A 13,824-nucleotide genomic window follows, 5' to 3' on the forward strand; every position below is an offset into this window, starting at 1 on the left:
CCGCCTTCCCGCCGGAGGTGATCTCGCCCGGTTTGATAAATGATGAATTCCTGAAGGATGGCCCGGAGTCAGTCAGTCAGTCGGCGGACAGAAAATAGCTCGCAGCTCACATGACGAATGGCCGCCCCCCTCCACACACACACACACACACACACACACACACACACGCTTTGACCTGGGGGGGAAAATGGCGGGCCCGGCTATGCTGTTTTTGTCGCTCTCCCTCTTTTAAACACGCAAATGGGCTGTCGCTAATGCTGACAATTAGCACGTCCGCCCACCGGATGAGTACATTTTCAGGGGACAGATTTAATTCCGTGAACATACGACCGAATTGATTGTTACTTTGGGAAACATTCATTAAAAGACGCGACGTTTCCTGGCAAGCTGCAGATCATTAGAAGGCCTTTGGATGCTTTTAATATACTCTGTCGACAGTGCTCCATTTAGCACTCCGTCCGGTCCGGTCCGGTCCGGTAGGAGGACCCCGACTGCAAATCAGCACAGTTGAACTGTAATTTGGAATCAGCTGCACAAAAAAAATAAGGAAACAGCTGTGGGGCTTTTTGTTTAGCTTTTAAGATCACCATTGTCATCATTTTAATGCTCATAGGAGGCACGTGAATTGAAAAAGTCGAGTCAAACTGTTATGAAAATGTAATAGAAAAACATTTGAAATGTTAACAATAGTTTTTTAGATTACATTCATTATATTATGTATTTTGTACGATATTATATTGCTATATATATATTCTTAAAAATATTTTTTCCAGAAAAAAAGTCAAGACGACACATTTTTGTTGTGATAAAGTGTACATTTACTAATAGTCAGAATGAAATCTAAAATAGCGGCTATGAGTGGCTCCCAGGGCCATGTTAGCTCAATAACAATGATCACCCTTCTCCGAATCAATTAGGTCCCTATTTTCCCCTCACTTGTACGTATCGACACTTTGATAGATGGCATAACTTCAGGCTAGCCCGTGTAATTAAACGCAGTGAAAGGGAGCGGCCCGCCATTACAAATGGCTTCATTTTCCCCGTCCCGGTTGCAGAAGTAACCCCTTGAGAAAGGCCTTCGTAAAAGTCAGATCTTTGTTGTAAATGTGAATATAAGGCAGGCACTTTTGAGTGCAAACCAAATGAGAAACCTGTCGATGGATTTCAGCCAGGAAAGAAAGACAGGGAGCACGCAAATCAAGCGGCGCGCAGATTGCATCTTCAACTGCCATTGATTAACTCGCTTAGAAGATGACCGCCATCCGACGTCTGTGCAACATCAATGGTGGAAGTGTGCGCGTGTTTTGCAATTGGCTCTAAAAAAATACGAAACACACTTCTCCTATTTGAAATGACCCGATAGTTTCAGAGACATTTTCTCCAACATTCCACCAAGAAGAAATCAAATAAATAAAAATTCAAAAATGAAATAAAAAAACAAGGATGTTTTTCACTTGGTGTAAAAGAATAGTTAGGGCGGGGGGGGGGGGGGATTGTTTGGAGTGGATGGGGGGGGCAAGCCAGCCGAGGCTGACTAATCAGACTGCGCTCGGGAGAGTATTAAGACAGACGTGTTGAGGGGAAATGTGACACCTGGAAATTACACAATGTAATGGAATCAGCCAAGTGGTAAATGTAGCTTTTAAATAGGTTTTGTGTTCACCATTAACTTTCCAGACACTGATTGTTGGTGACAGCCAGAGATGGTCAGCACGTTGCCCCCGCCTCCGCCTCCGCCGAGGGTCGGGGCTCCACCGCAATTACGCACGCACGGAACTTTGGAGGACTTTTGGCCGACTTCCTCCTCAGTCGCTGTCACCTCTTAGCTTACAGCCAACGGATTTACATGAGGCTTGTTTGACATCAGCCAATGTGTCCATCGTCCTTAATTGGAAGCATTTCGAGGGGCTTGACTGAACATTTCTCTTGAGTTTGTTCGGGGTAATTGTTGTACTCTTCTCCACTTTCGCACAGTCAAATCATTTCATTCAATCATCTCTTCCCATTAGCTTAACAAGCGTCAAATGTGGATTTAAGGCTTCGGGAGAAGGGGAAGCCGGAATTTGAAGATAACGATGTGCTGCACGTATTCAGACTCACTTAAAGGTCAACGTTTTAAAAAGCATCAGACACGAATGAAGGTATGCCTGCGCTCAGCACAATAAAGCCGAGCGACTGTTGACATTGCGGCGCTGACGTCCGTTGACACGAACGAAGGCGGTGGGGGCAACGCTTTTGCTGAAGTCGGCCGGGACGTCAAGCGGACGGAGCCCAATGTGATGTCGGCCGCGACGTAAATGCCGTTGAGCGGGTGAGCGTAGAACAAGTAGAGCAAATATCCCCGACTTTACTGTGTGGCGGTAACACAACCGAGAAAGAAAGATCACAAGGTTCCGATACAAATCACTCATCCAGCTCAAGCATATCTTTTCCAGATATTTGACACCAGCCTGTTACAGATACTCGTGCGCCATTTCTTGGATGGACGTCACGTCGAAATTCTTATTTTGTCCCCTTTGGACCGCAAATGTACAAACGATGCACAATATTAGTCCAGGAAGTGAAAGTGTCCTGTTGATTCTGGTTGGCAAAAGTAACTAAGTGGGCGTGGGGTGTTAGCAAAGGTCAACGGTGAGCCAGGAAAGGCATGACCCTCATCTGGTGGTGGCGCCAATTATTGAAGGGATGGTTGTTCTCAGCGGGGGGGGGGGGGCTCAAATCTCAATAGCGCCACCTCTGTCTCTCAATCTGCGCCCTTTTCTCCCTTTGAAGATACAGTCCGCCGGCCCATGTTGTGAAAGCCATTGTAGATAAATCCCAAATCTGTCTGTTGACTATCGCCGCTCGCCATCTGTCTTTGCCGATAAGACTCGGCCGGGGCTTTGGAAATTGTTCACAGGCGAGCGGAGCATTCGCGATGAACCGTGTCTCATTAAAGATTAAATGTGTTAAATGTTGAGCCTAATGGAATTTCTACTTGTTCAGCCATGCGAGTGCACTCAACGGAGCTCTTGATACATGTGAGCTCAATGGCGGAGTTCTCATTTGGTTCCATGACGATTGCAACAGTATCAATTTGGTGACGTTTCCCATCCCTCACGTGACTTTTTGTCTTGTTCTTGGAGATGACCTCCAGATCAGCATGTATGATTTGATTAGATTTTTCTCATCCGCGTTACGCAAGATATCATACCGACGACAGCATCTCTCCCGTGGCAGAGCTTCAGTGCCTACGGTAATTGGCGTTTGACATCAGTCGACTCATTTCCCACCCCCTCGCTCCGTCAACAAAAGCTCCGCTTCAGTTTCAGCAGTTGGGCGCTTGACTGTAACGAGCCGTTATTTCATTTCACGGAAAGCGCCGAGGTGCGCACGTTGGATCGTAGCGAGGGATCCGTGGTGGCCAACGGCTGAACTCATCACGGCCTCAACCTTCGGGGTGCCGAGCCCCAGCCAAAGTATTGACCGGACGACAATTTGAAATGACTTACGTATTATGACAACAAAGGAGACTCCAAACTTGTACCTTAAGTCCCGAAACCTTCATCCTGACTGACTAAAGCTTAAACCCAGTCGGACCCGCCCTTCACGCTAACCTGAGCACTTAATGACTAAACCTGACATCGAAAAATCACCCGCTTATCTCCAACCCATCCTGAATGAATGCTTCTCGTTTTGTTTCGCTCCAATGTTCCACCTGCCTCTGTTGTGTGAAACGCTGCAGTGGCAGAGGAAGTGACAGGTTTGTTAGCGTTGTTGATTTCTTTATTTTTTTTTTTCCTCGACACCTCGAAACGATTCATAGAACACAGCGAGCCGGCTGGTGACGAGCAGCGGGGAACCTCGGGCTCAGTGGATGCACATCTGTCTGGGAGCTTCGGAGAAAAGCCTTGTGCGTTATTAATAACCAAGAAGCTGAAGTCTGGAGACGGGATCCGACGCGTCCGTCCGTGTCAGGGTCGGGCCGTTCGGCTCCTACCGAGTTGACCTTCAATTGCTTGGACATTGTTCTTATTTTTGCACTTTATGTCTGGAAGCAGCTCTGTCAAGTAAGGCACTTGAGGCTGTTTTAGCGCTCATTAGTTTAATTGGCAATAAAGCGCTATTATTTTTCCAGCCGCAAACTGAACCTCGGAGCCATTCCAAACGTCGTCTCTGGGCGAGCAAATTAAAAAACTGTCAGCGGCGGTTTTCCTGGATTTGCGCCTTTTTTCGTCCTGGCAAGCCGAACGGGGAAGCGTTAATTACAGCTGAGGGGCGAAGGAAGTTCATCTTATAAACTTCTCGCACCGAAGGAGTCCATCGCTTTCCTTTTGCTCCACATAATGAAACATTTGTGAGATTTTTTATTTTCCCCTCCTCGCTCCATGAGGCTTTTTCATGACTTGGTGAAAGAAAATAAATAAATAATGAACTCAATTGAAGGCGAGCGCTCTTCTCCTTATTCCCAACTCACATGAATTATTCATACATGTACAGGTTGCTGCACTTGTGGCCGGCAAAACAATCTGATGATTTCTACACATACGTTAAAAGGATGGCAGGATGGGAAGTCACCACAGACGAATCCCACAGAATTTTGTCTTCTGGCTTTGGATTTTGTTTTTTCAATTGAGTGGAAAATTTGGCTCGAGGTTCAGAGGTTGCAAGTTCAATTCCACCTCCAACCCTCCATCTAAGGCGTTTGGATGCTCCCCCTGTGCCTGGGTGGTGGGTACAAGTGGTAAAAGGATGGATGGATGGATGGATGGATGGAAAAAAAATACTGGAGAGGTCAAATCAACAAGCTCTCTGTTGGATGTGAGAGTTGCAATTTCCACCAGTAACGGATGTGGGAATGGTTTCTGGATTGGGCCGAGCCGGATCCAAACTAATTTTGAGAGCAGTTATCAAGCACGAGGTCTGGTTCAAGACCGAGATGTCGGAGGTTATTGGTGCTGCTTTCCCTTTCCGAGCGTGTGCGAGTGTATCTCGCAAGGCAATGAGACCTTGGACACGGGAGTAATTGATTCCGAGAATCTTCGAATCAATTGGCGGACAGCTGGGGCCGAGGAGATTAGAAGTGAAGCGAGCGGGCAGGCGGCTCGCCTGGAGTGTAGTCAGACGGACGGACGGACAAACTGACGGGCCGTGGAGCAAACAGTAATCTCAGGATTATAGACCTGAGGGAGATGTCGATGTTTTCTCTCATTTTGCCACACCGGCCACTTTCCTTGCAAAACAGCCGCAATCCGTGGAGAAAAATGAAAAGCTTTACGGCACAAAACGTCTTTTGAATAGGTTGAAATCTTTTCCATAAAAGCTGGTTGCAAAAGAAGCGGCGAGGCAGCTGTGGAGCTCCAGAAAAAGGAAGCACTTCATCTAATGAAGTAAATAAAACGTTGACGTGTTCAAAGGTCATTTGTGTAATTGTTTCGCTCGGACCGGACCCCCTTTGGCTGAGCGTTGCCTTTTTGCCTGATAGCATTACGCCACTTGAGTAAAGCCGTCATATTAATGCTGCTAAAAGTGCCGCAAGATTTAAAAAAGAAAAAAAAAGCGAAAGCTTAATAAATTGCTTTTATTAACAGATTTGTTTTTAGATACACAAAGGCTATTTACAATTCAAATGAATATTTCTAATACAGTTAATTCAAAGATTCTTGACTCCACTTTCTGCTCTGTGTGGAACATCAGAATACAGACTGCTCTTGTTTTGTTTCTGAACGTGGAGATGTGATTTGATGCCCCGAGGCATTTCCCTTGATTAATTTCCACTTTTTCATTTCTTGTAGTTAGATAATGTTGCCGCCGCGTGATATTTTTGGAGTGGGACTGACGCAAAAACAATGAGAAGAAAATCAATAAGACTCCTACATTACGCGTTCAATAATTTAACTGAATTCAATAACACATTTTCCATCTTTACAAAATCATTTTTTTGCGAAGGAATTGTAAACAACTCTGCTCCGAGTCCATTTTCATTACGAGCGCTTGCTTGTTGGAAACCTGTTTACTTCCGTGAGAGAACAGCAGCTCTGGAATAAAGAGATAACGGCCCGCCCGCTAAAATAGGAGCAAGACGCATTTTGGTCCTTCGTTCTACCTAATCAACAACTAATCACACACAAAAGGGGTCAACAAACCAAGAATGGGAGTCACTCGAGTAGCAGGATTTGACTGGCTGACTCCAAAGTGCACCTCATTTTCATTTCATCACTTAAATGCGGTCTGTCCGTCCAGATTAAAAATGCAAGGGCGAGGATCTCCCTCCCCATCAGCATATTCCCGCCGGGGCCAAGACGAGACTTCTCATCGCGGTCACATTGATGAGACCGGCGGCCCATTTGCATGAAGGTAATCGCAACGTCGTTCCTCATAGGTCGTGGATGACCCGGCCGGGCAAGTCACGCAAAGCCATCGAGTAGGATGAGGGTGAAGCATACCTCCGCAGATGTGTCATTGGCGGGAAGTGCTGCCATCATGTATCTCAGAGTTGTCGACGCAAACAACACCAGCAACGTCCGACGGAATAATACACGACATGGCGGCATTTCAGATTTGCTTTGGCAGCCCGGTTAAAAAAATGCGGAGGGCCAAATGTGAACCCCGAGGCCCGCCGAAAGTTTACCGTACACAACTTGGGTTTACGCCTTGACATTTGTGTTGTAATCCAAGTGTAATGAAGGTTGATGAAAGTGACATTTCCTACCGTGGCCTGGAGGGTGAAGGTAAGGAAATTTCAAATCAATATTTTAGATTCGGGGGTTGCGAGCGGGGTTGTAAATGCCCCGGCGTGTGTGCAGTGATCCAAACCCGAGATCAGGATAAGACATGGGGGGGGGGGGGGGGACAAGCTCAACTTCCGACTGCAGCCGCCGCCGATTCTTGCATTTAAATGGCGATGGTAGGAAAGAAAAAAACTAATCCAGCCAGTGTGCATTTAAATAAGCAAGTAAGGTCAAAAGTTAACCCTAAAACATACTGAAGGCATTTTTTTTGCCGCTCCATTTTGGCACGAAGTTAATCTGGAGCTCCACGCCTTTGTCTAACATAGCCCGTAGCGGTTAAAAATCGATAAGAGCAGAATCATATAACCCCGCCGATTACTTTCACATCACTACGGCAGACGCTGACCTCAGAGAAGATGACACGAACGAGGCTCTGTTTTAGAGTCACGTTGTTTCCTCCTGGAAAGCATGCGTGGAATGTCCGTGTCGTGTCTGTCAAGTCAACACTTACTACCTTTTTTCGGAGAGAGGTGAGTTTACACCACTGCCATGAATTATTACCCAACTGTCTTTTATTCCAAATTCAGACATTTTTCTATTATTTTCTTTATTTCTACTGATTTTATTTGTTTATATTATGACGGATATTTTATATAATTGTATGATATATTTTTTTTATTACTACTAATCGATTAAAAAGACAAGCAATAAAATGGTCTCACAAAAAAAAAGGACACGAACTCGAAAAGAACCGCTTGCTCGTGTAATTTTCCGTTCGATAGGTGGGACCGACAACATTCTATCCGAATCATTAACGTCGCTCTGTGTTGATATTTTTGCAGGATTGTTAATGCCGCAGACAAAATAAGGACAACCTAGAAGAGAATATCACGGCAGTGGCACAACTAAAAGTATGGAGTCTTGAAAAGTCATCATCACCTGAGCCGCGTCGTTATTGCGGCCGACTTGAAAGCCGAGCGCATCGTGTCAAGTCGCTCGATCTGTCAGGTAATCCACTATTAATTACTGCCTGGGTAGCTCGCTTTTGATTGCCGTCTTCTCCCGACGATTTCGGGGTTCACAGACGTGTCAGTGCGGTGAGTCAAAAGGTTCGCCATAATAAGCTCTGTGATTAAATGCTTCTCTCAGGGCTTGTAAACTCCGACGGAATACAAGCGAGCGCCTTAATTAAATGATACGCCGGCTCCGGATTTACGAGATGGCAAAGTTGAGTTGTCGGTTTGTTCCTACATCGACCTCTCCCACGCGAATCCCCAGCAAACAACATTTATCCGGCGGCTACCGTGCGGTGAACTTTGGCCCCGTCGGCTTACGGGGTGGATGGCCATACCGTAAGTCCAAGTCAAACACGCCATTATGCGTCGACATTTGCTCTCCCGTGCCTGGGGAAAAGGAATTGAACAATCATTCCGTGGGCCGCTGTTGTAGATCATCTCCAGGGCTAAGGTTCAGACCATGGTTTAGTGCAAAAAAAAAAAAAAACAATGAGCACAAGGCAACATCTGCCCTGTTTCATAAAGTATATAACTGATAAAGTATATCAATAAATCAACTATATCATATAGAAACTGAATGGCAGTTGAAGCAAAAATAAAAATCAACCACGCCTTCTAAGACTTTTCCCAATATTTGACAAAAGTGCTGACTGATTGCAATCACAGTGACTCTACACAAATCCCGGCCGGTTGTAATGGCTGCAATGCCGCCATATTGTATTGTCATTAAGCACTCGACAGCTGGTAAATACAAATCCTTTCACCTTTCACTTTGTAGCCTCCGTGGATAATTGCTGTATCCACTCCTCCAAAGCTCTCCCGTGGGGACGGACGGACAGACGGAGGGAGGGAGGGAGGGAGGCGGCGGGCAGGAAGAAGCCGCCGGTGCCGCCGCTGTGCTTGCCTTTGACAGTTTAATATGGCGCGCTCCTCTGGCCTTGTACACATCAGCTAGCTAGCGCTGACAGGACAGACAGTGGCTAATTAGACCTTTGCAACCTCCCACTGGTCAAACACTTTCATGTGTGCTCTAAGAATTGAAGCTCTAATGTTAGAAGAATAAGGGGAGCAAAGAGAACTCTGCGGAAAATAAACCAGAAGATTTCATCAGAATTGGAATCCAACTAAAGCTAACTCCATGATGCTCGCTAGCATGTAGCATAAAGCCATGCGACATTAAAAACCACTACAACCACTCGTTAAATGATTCAACACGAGCAAATCGCCTTCACGTACCGCAATATATTCTAAAGAACTAGCGGAAAATGTTCAAGTCAAATGAGTTCATCATCATCTTCTATTGAGACTACTTAAAACAACTTCAGGGAAGGAGATATGAAAGCACGGCTGCGCTTCTTTAAAGGACGCGTGGAATGAAAATTGAGATTCTCGTCAGGTCGCTCCTCCACGTTGCCGACGCAGATAAGTAAAGCGGGCGCTCTCAATCACATTATTTCCCATAGGACCTTTACAGGATGCCACCGGCGGCATTATAGGTTAATTAATTCCTCGGAGACACTTGCCTGGTGAGTATCTTCAGTCATACTTATGTAGCACCGCAGCAGAATTCATCATTCCTAAAGTTATAAAGCATCGGCGGCGGCGCATGCCAAATCAAATGAAACATAACAAAAATGAGTCTCTATCTCTGTCGGCAAGAATAACAAACCGGCATTGTTGTTGTCGCGGTTAATAACTCCGCAGCCTCTACCAGACAATTAATTCCCAATGTTTTATGAATCAGATAAAACGCGACATCATTTTCAAGCGCAGACACATTAACGCATGCGCCGTTTAGCCAGCCGGGTTTTTTTTTTTTTTTTGGAATAGCCGCTCCGATTCGGAGTTGCGAGAATCAATGCGAAACATTGAGCGTGTGGATGAAAGTGATCTGAGGTGAGCTCGTGGCGTGATAAAAATCAAACGCCGCGATCCCTACGATTGACTCCTGCCCGTCGATGTATGCAAATGTCATTTGTGCACCAACAGGAACGCTGATTAGGACAGTAGGAGTGATTAGAAGCAAGGCTATTCATTATCTAGTTTACCGTAGGGAAGAGAAATGAAGAGCTACTTTTTGTTTTGGAATAGGACTTTGAATCTAATCAGTCTGGCAAGCCCCAATGGACGGACGGAATTGTCAACACCTAGCTCCTGAGCTTCAAATAGTTTGTCTTGCGCTATTTTCAAATGTTTGGAGTGCGGCCGTAGACGTTGTTTCATATTTTGCTCCGGCACACCTGCGAGACACTCACCGCTGGTTGCTTTTCCGCTTGGCTTCACACTCATCTGCTTCTATGATGATGGACAGCGCATACCCACCTTGATCTCCGCGGGGAGCGCCGAGGCGAGGGCGCGGGGCGTACGAGACATAAATGATCCCAGGAATACGTTTCGACTGGCTTGTTCAACTTTGTCTCTTCTACTTTGTCTTCGCAAGCCGCCTGGAACAAAGCTTCGACAAACTCAACACCGGAGTTAATCCCGGCAGATTGATAAACGCGGGTCCTCATCATTCAGGACTTTAAATGGAGGCACTCGTTCAAGAGAGCACGGCTACCATGTAATTAAATGTTTTTCCAGAGGTAAGGACCGCTGAGGGCTGCAATTACTTGGCGGTGACAATACGATAAGGCAAATGTCTGCTCCACACTGCTTAGCGCACCAATTTCGACAGATTTGCAATTAGCGACGCGCTAATGAATTGCCGGGGACGATCGAGCAACGCAGTCGTCGTATCGGAAGGATACTACAATATTTGCGCCTTCAAACAATATTGGAAAGAGATTACTGAGCATTCAGACTTCCAATCTTGCGAAAATATTTGGTGATGATCCCAAAACTGGTATGGCGTCATACACAAGCTAGCCGTGTTATCTTAAGTCAAAAGTTGTTACAGCGTTCTAGCTAGCGCTCAAGTCAGAGTTTCCATTTTTTTGCAACTATCAGGGCCGATAGCACAATGTTGCAAAAAAGAACACTGACGTTTGTCATCCTGGATTTTAGTCAGCACTCAGGTCATTTTTCATCAGTTGTACAGATTCCGTCTTCATAAAACATTCAGCGACGGAAGAACACGGCGGCTTTTGAATCCAATGAATCTAAATGTCTGCCGAGGTGTTTTGGGGGGGACAAAAATCCTTACAGATTTGCCCGAGTGTGTCAGGCCAGATCGTACAAGCGCTTTAAGTCGCTGCGACCTGTCTGATATACGTACACCGGTGCCAAACATAAATTATGAAGTCGACACCAAACGCGACAAACCTCAAGCAAGGTCCCTTCCAACACCCAAAATAAACAACCCTGACCGACTTCATTTTCAGACCTGTCTGCTAAGCGTTTGACGAGCGCATGAAGCCAAATCAATGAGGCAGCCATCAGAGGCCGATCGGACACAATAAAGTGTGACAGACGGGGCTAGAAACGCCTCGCTAACGTGCGCTTTCAAGCTACACGACGTTAGCGGGGATCTTTTAATGGGCCATTGATTTAAGCAGAAGTCCACGGAAACATGGTGGAAATGCGCCGCTCGCTATTTATAGCCCGGCTTGTCCGGATATAATTAATTTGCCATTGTTTGTGTTCGACAAGGTCGTCGAGGTTAATTGAGTCTTACCTCAAGATATGGGCCGCGAGCCACGCGTGGGGACTTTACTGTATATTAATTTTAATTAATATAAAAGGAGCGAGCGGCCAGCCTCGCCAAGCCTAATGACGGACAAATGCTGTGTAAACAACAAGAAAAAGGCGCACCGGTATCAACTCAAATCATACCGCTGCCCGTCTCCCGCCCGGCCGGCGCTGACAGATGGGCCACTTGTGCGAGTAGCAAGAAGAAAGCATGGGGCGTGAAAGATGCGTCACTATGGCGGCTTCTCGGGTTGGCACGCTTTAAAAGACGCCAGCTAGCCAACATGCTTATGGATGCAATGCCTTTGGCCTTTTCCAAAGTCGAAAGCCGTAATGAGTGGAGTGTCAGCGGATTCTTAAGCCAAAACGATACTTTGAATTAACATCGGCACCGTGACAAGAAGCGCCGTGGACAGAAAAGTCAACAATCCGTAGGAGTTCATCAAGAGTGAGACGGCCGGCGCCAATCACTTCTACAAGTAGTCCAAATTTATTAGTCGTGCAAGTCCGAGTCACTTGATTCAGTCTTTCATCCCAATCGATAATTAGGAAGCGCAAAGTGTATCCATAGTTTCCACCAAGGGACCACGGCAGAAATTCTATCGTCTGATAAATGGTGATAATAAATGCGACTCGAGGCCATGGATCGGTCTCTCGCTCGTGTCTTCTTTCCGTTTTGCGTTTGTCAGGAGATAATTAGGAATTCACCTTCTTTCGGAAGCCTTGGGTTCACCTTGGAATTATTGAATGATTTTCTCGAGCGTACGGGGTTTTTGTATGTAGCCTTTATGAGGGGGAGAGGCAGAGATGCAACAATGGGCTCCAATCACAAATGTTGCTTTCACAGCACCAGAGGTCGCTTGATAATCGGTGCGTAGCACTTATAGTATCGCTCGTTATAAAGCCATGTGGGATTTAATAGCGACCGGGCGGGCGGGCGGGACCTGGCTGGACGGTATGGAGGTCGCGACCGCGAGCTTGGTGCACTATGGCTCAAATGTAATCGCAAAGGGTTAGTAGGGAAATGAATAAGTGCTCAAGGACTGGAGGGTGGAATCATGTTCTTGCTTTGTATTCATTCTTTTGTTTAATGAACCTTTTTTAAAAAAAATATTTGTCTTGGGTCTGCTTTTTGAGTTTTACATTCACACCATTACCATTTATGTAAAAAAAAAAAAGAAAAGAAAAGAAAAAAGCCTTCTTACCTTTCAATTAAGAGCCAGGAAGGGTTTTCCTGAATGAACATAATCGAGTCCCGTTGATGTTTTATGGTCATCCTCCGTCAACCACGAAGTAACCTGCCAACAAATGGCTTTTGTGAAACTTCGCTGGACATTTGCACTTCTAGTTTTGAAACAATCTTCCAACGAACTGTTCTTACATGTGAAAATTCCAAACGGTTTGTAACAAACTGACAGCATCTCCCAAATAAAGAATCTTACAGATCCAAGAACCCTTTTGCATCCGACATGATTTAGTTGAGCTAGTAGGAACAGACGTAAAGTGCAAATGGTCAAAATTCCGACATCCGATCCGAAAATGTCAATGATTCACCTACTCCCAAAGAACCACGACCAACTGTTGAAACTGTGCCCGTGGAACCAAAGCGCTTGACAATTTGAAGGTGTAGTTACTGAAGATATACGACAGGGATGATTCGGCCGATAAGTGTAATCATTCAATTGATAGATCAGGCCGGTCGGGAATGTATTATGACTCTGTCCCGCTCTCATCTATATCCAGCGGCTGGCAAGCAGTCGTTTCCCGGTCTCGCCGACTGTCCGGATGACTGATCGGCATCGCGACGGGCTTCCGCCGCCGCCCACCGCGGACTCACATACATCTCGAGCGGCGCCGGTAAACGTCGCAATCAGCGCGCGAATTGGGCCAATTCCTCATAACCTGGTCCGCCGGCGGCACCTCGCCTTGAATCATAAGGCCGCTCCGGGCTGCCGCCAATGCTCCAATCTGTCAGCGCAGACGGCGACACGGCCGCCCCGGTGCGGCTGAAGAGGGAGAATTGACATTTAATTATCTGCGCGCGCCCAGCCCCAAAAAAAAGCCGAGAAAATCCTGCCGCGGCCGGGACGACGTATGGACCAATGACAATTACGGGACACGTGAAATGTTTTAGTTCCAAGAAGGTGTCAGAAAGCGCCCACTGGAGCGTACGTCATTGAAGTCGACAAATATGGAAGATTGCTTTGGAAGCCTTGTCACCTTCCGCATCAACACAAGTGTCAGCTTGTTTAAGAAGTTGACTTCTTGTGCGGCGTCACACAGACAGATTAAAAGAAGAAGTGGCTTTTATAAGCCCTGCTTTTTGCTAGAACTGAGCATAGTTGGGTTGAAGATTTTGCTGTTTAAATGTTTTCTGACTGGGTTCGATCGTAAAGTTTACACGGAAGTGAAAAACAACTTGAAGCAAGCACGCCGTGCCTCTTCAAAAGTATGGCCAAAGTAAAACT

This window comes from Syngnathus leptorhynchus, chromosome 8 (assembly GCF_054491065.1).
Source record: "Syngnathus leptorhynchus isolate UIUO chromosome 8, UIUO_Slep, whole genome shotgun sequence".
Taxonomy (NCBI): Eukaryota; Metazoa; Chordata; class Actinopteri; order Syngnathiformes; family Syngnathidae; genus Syngnathus; species Syngnathus leptorhynchus.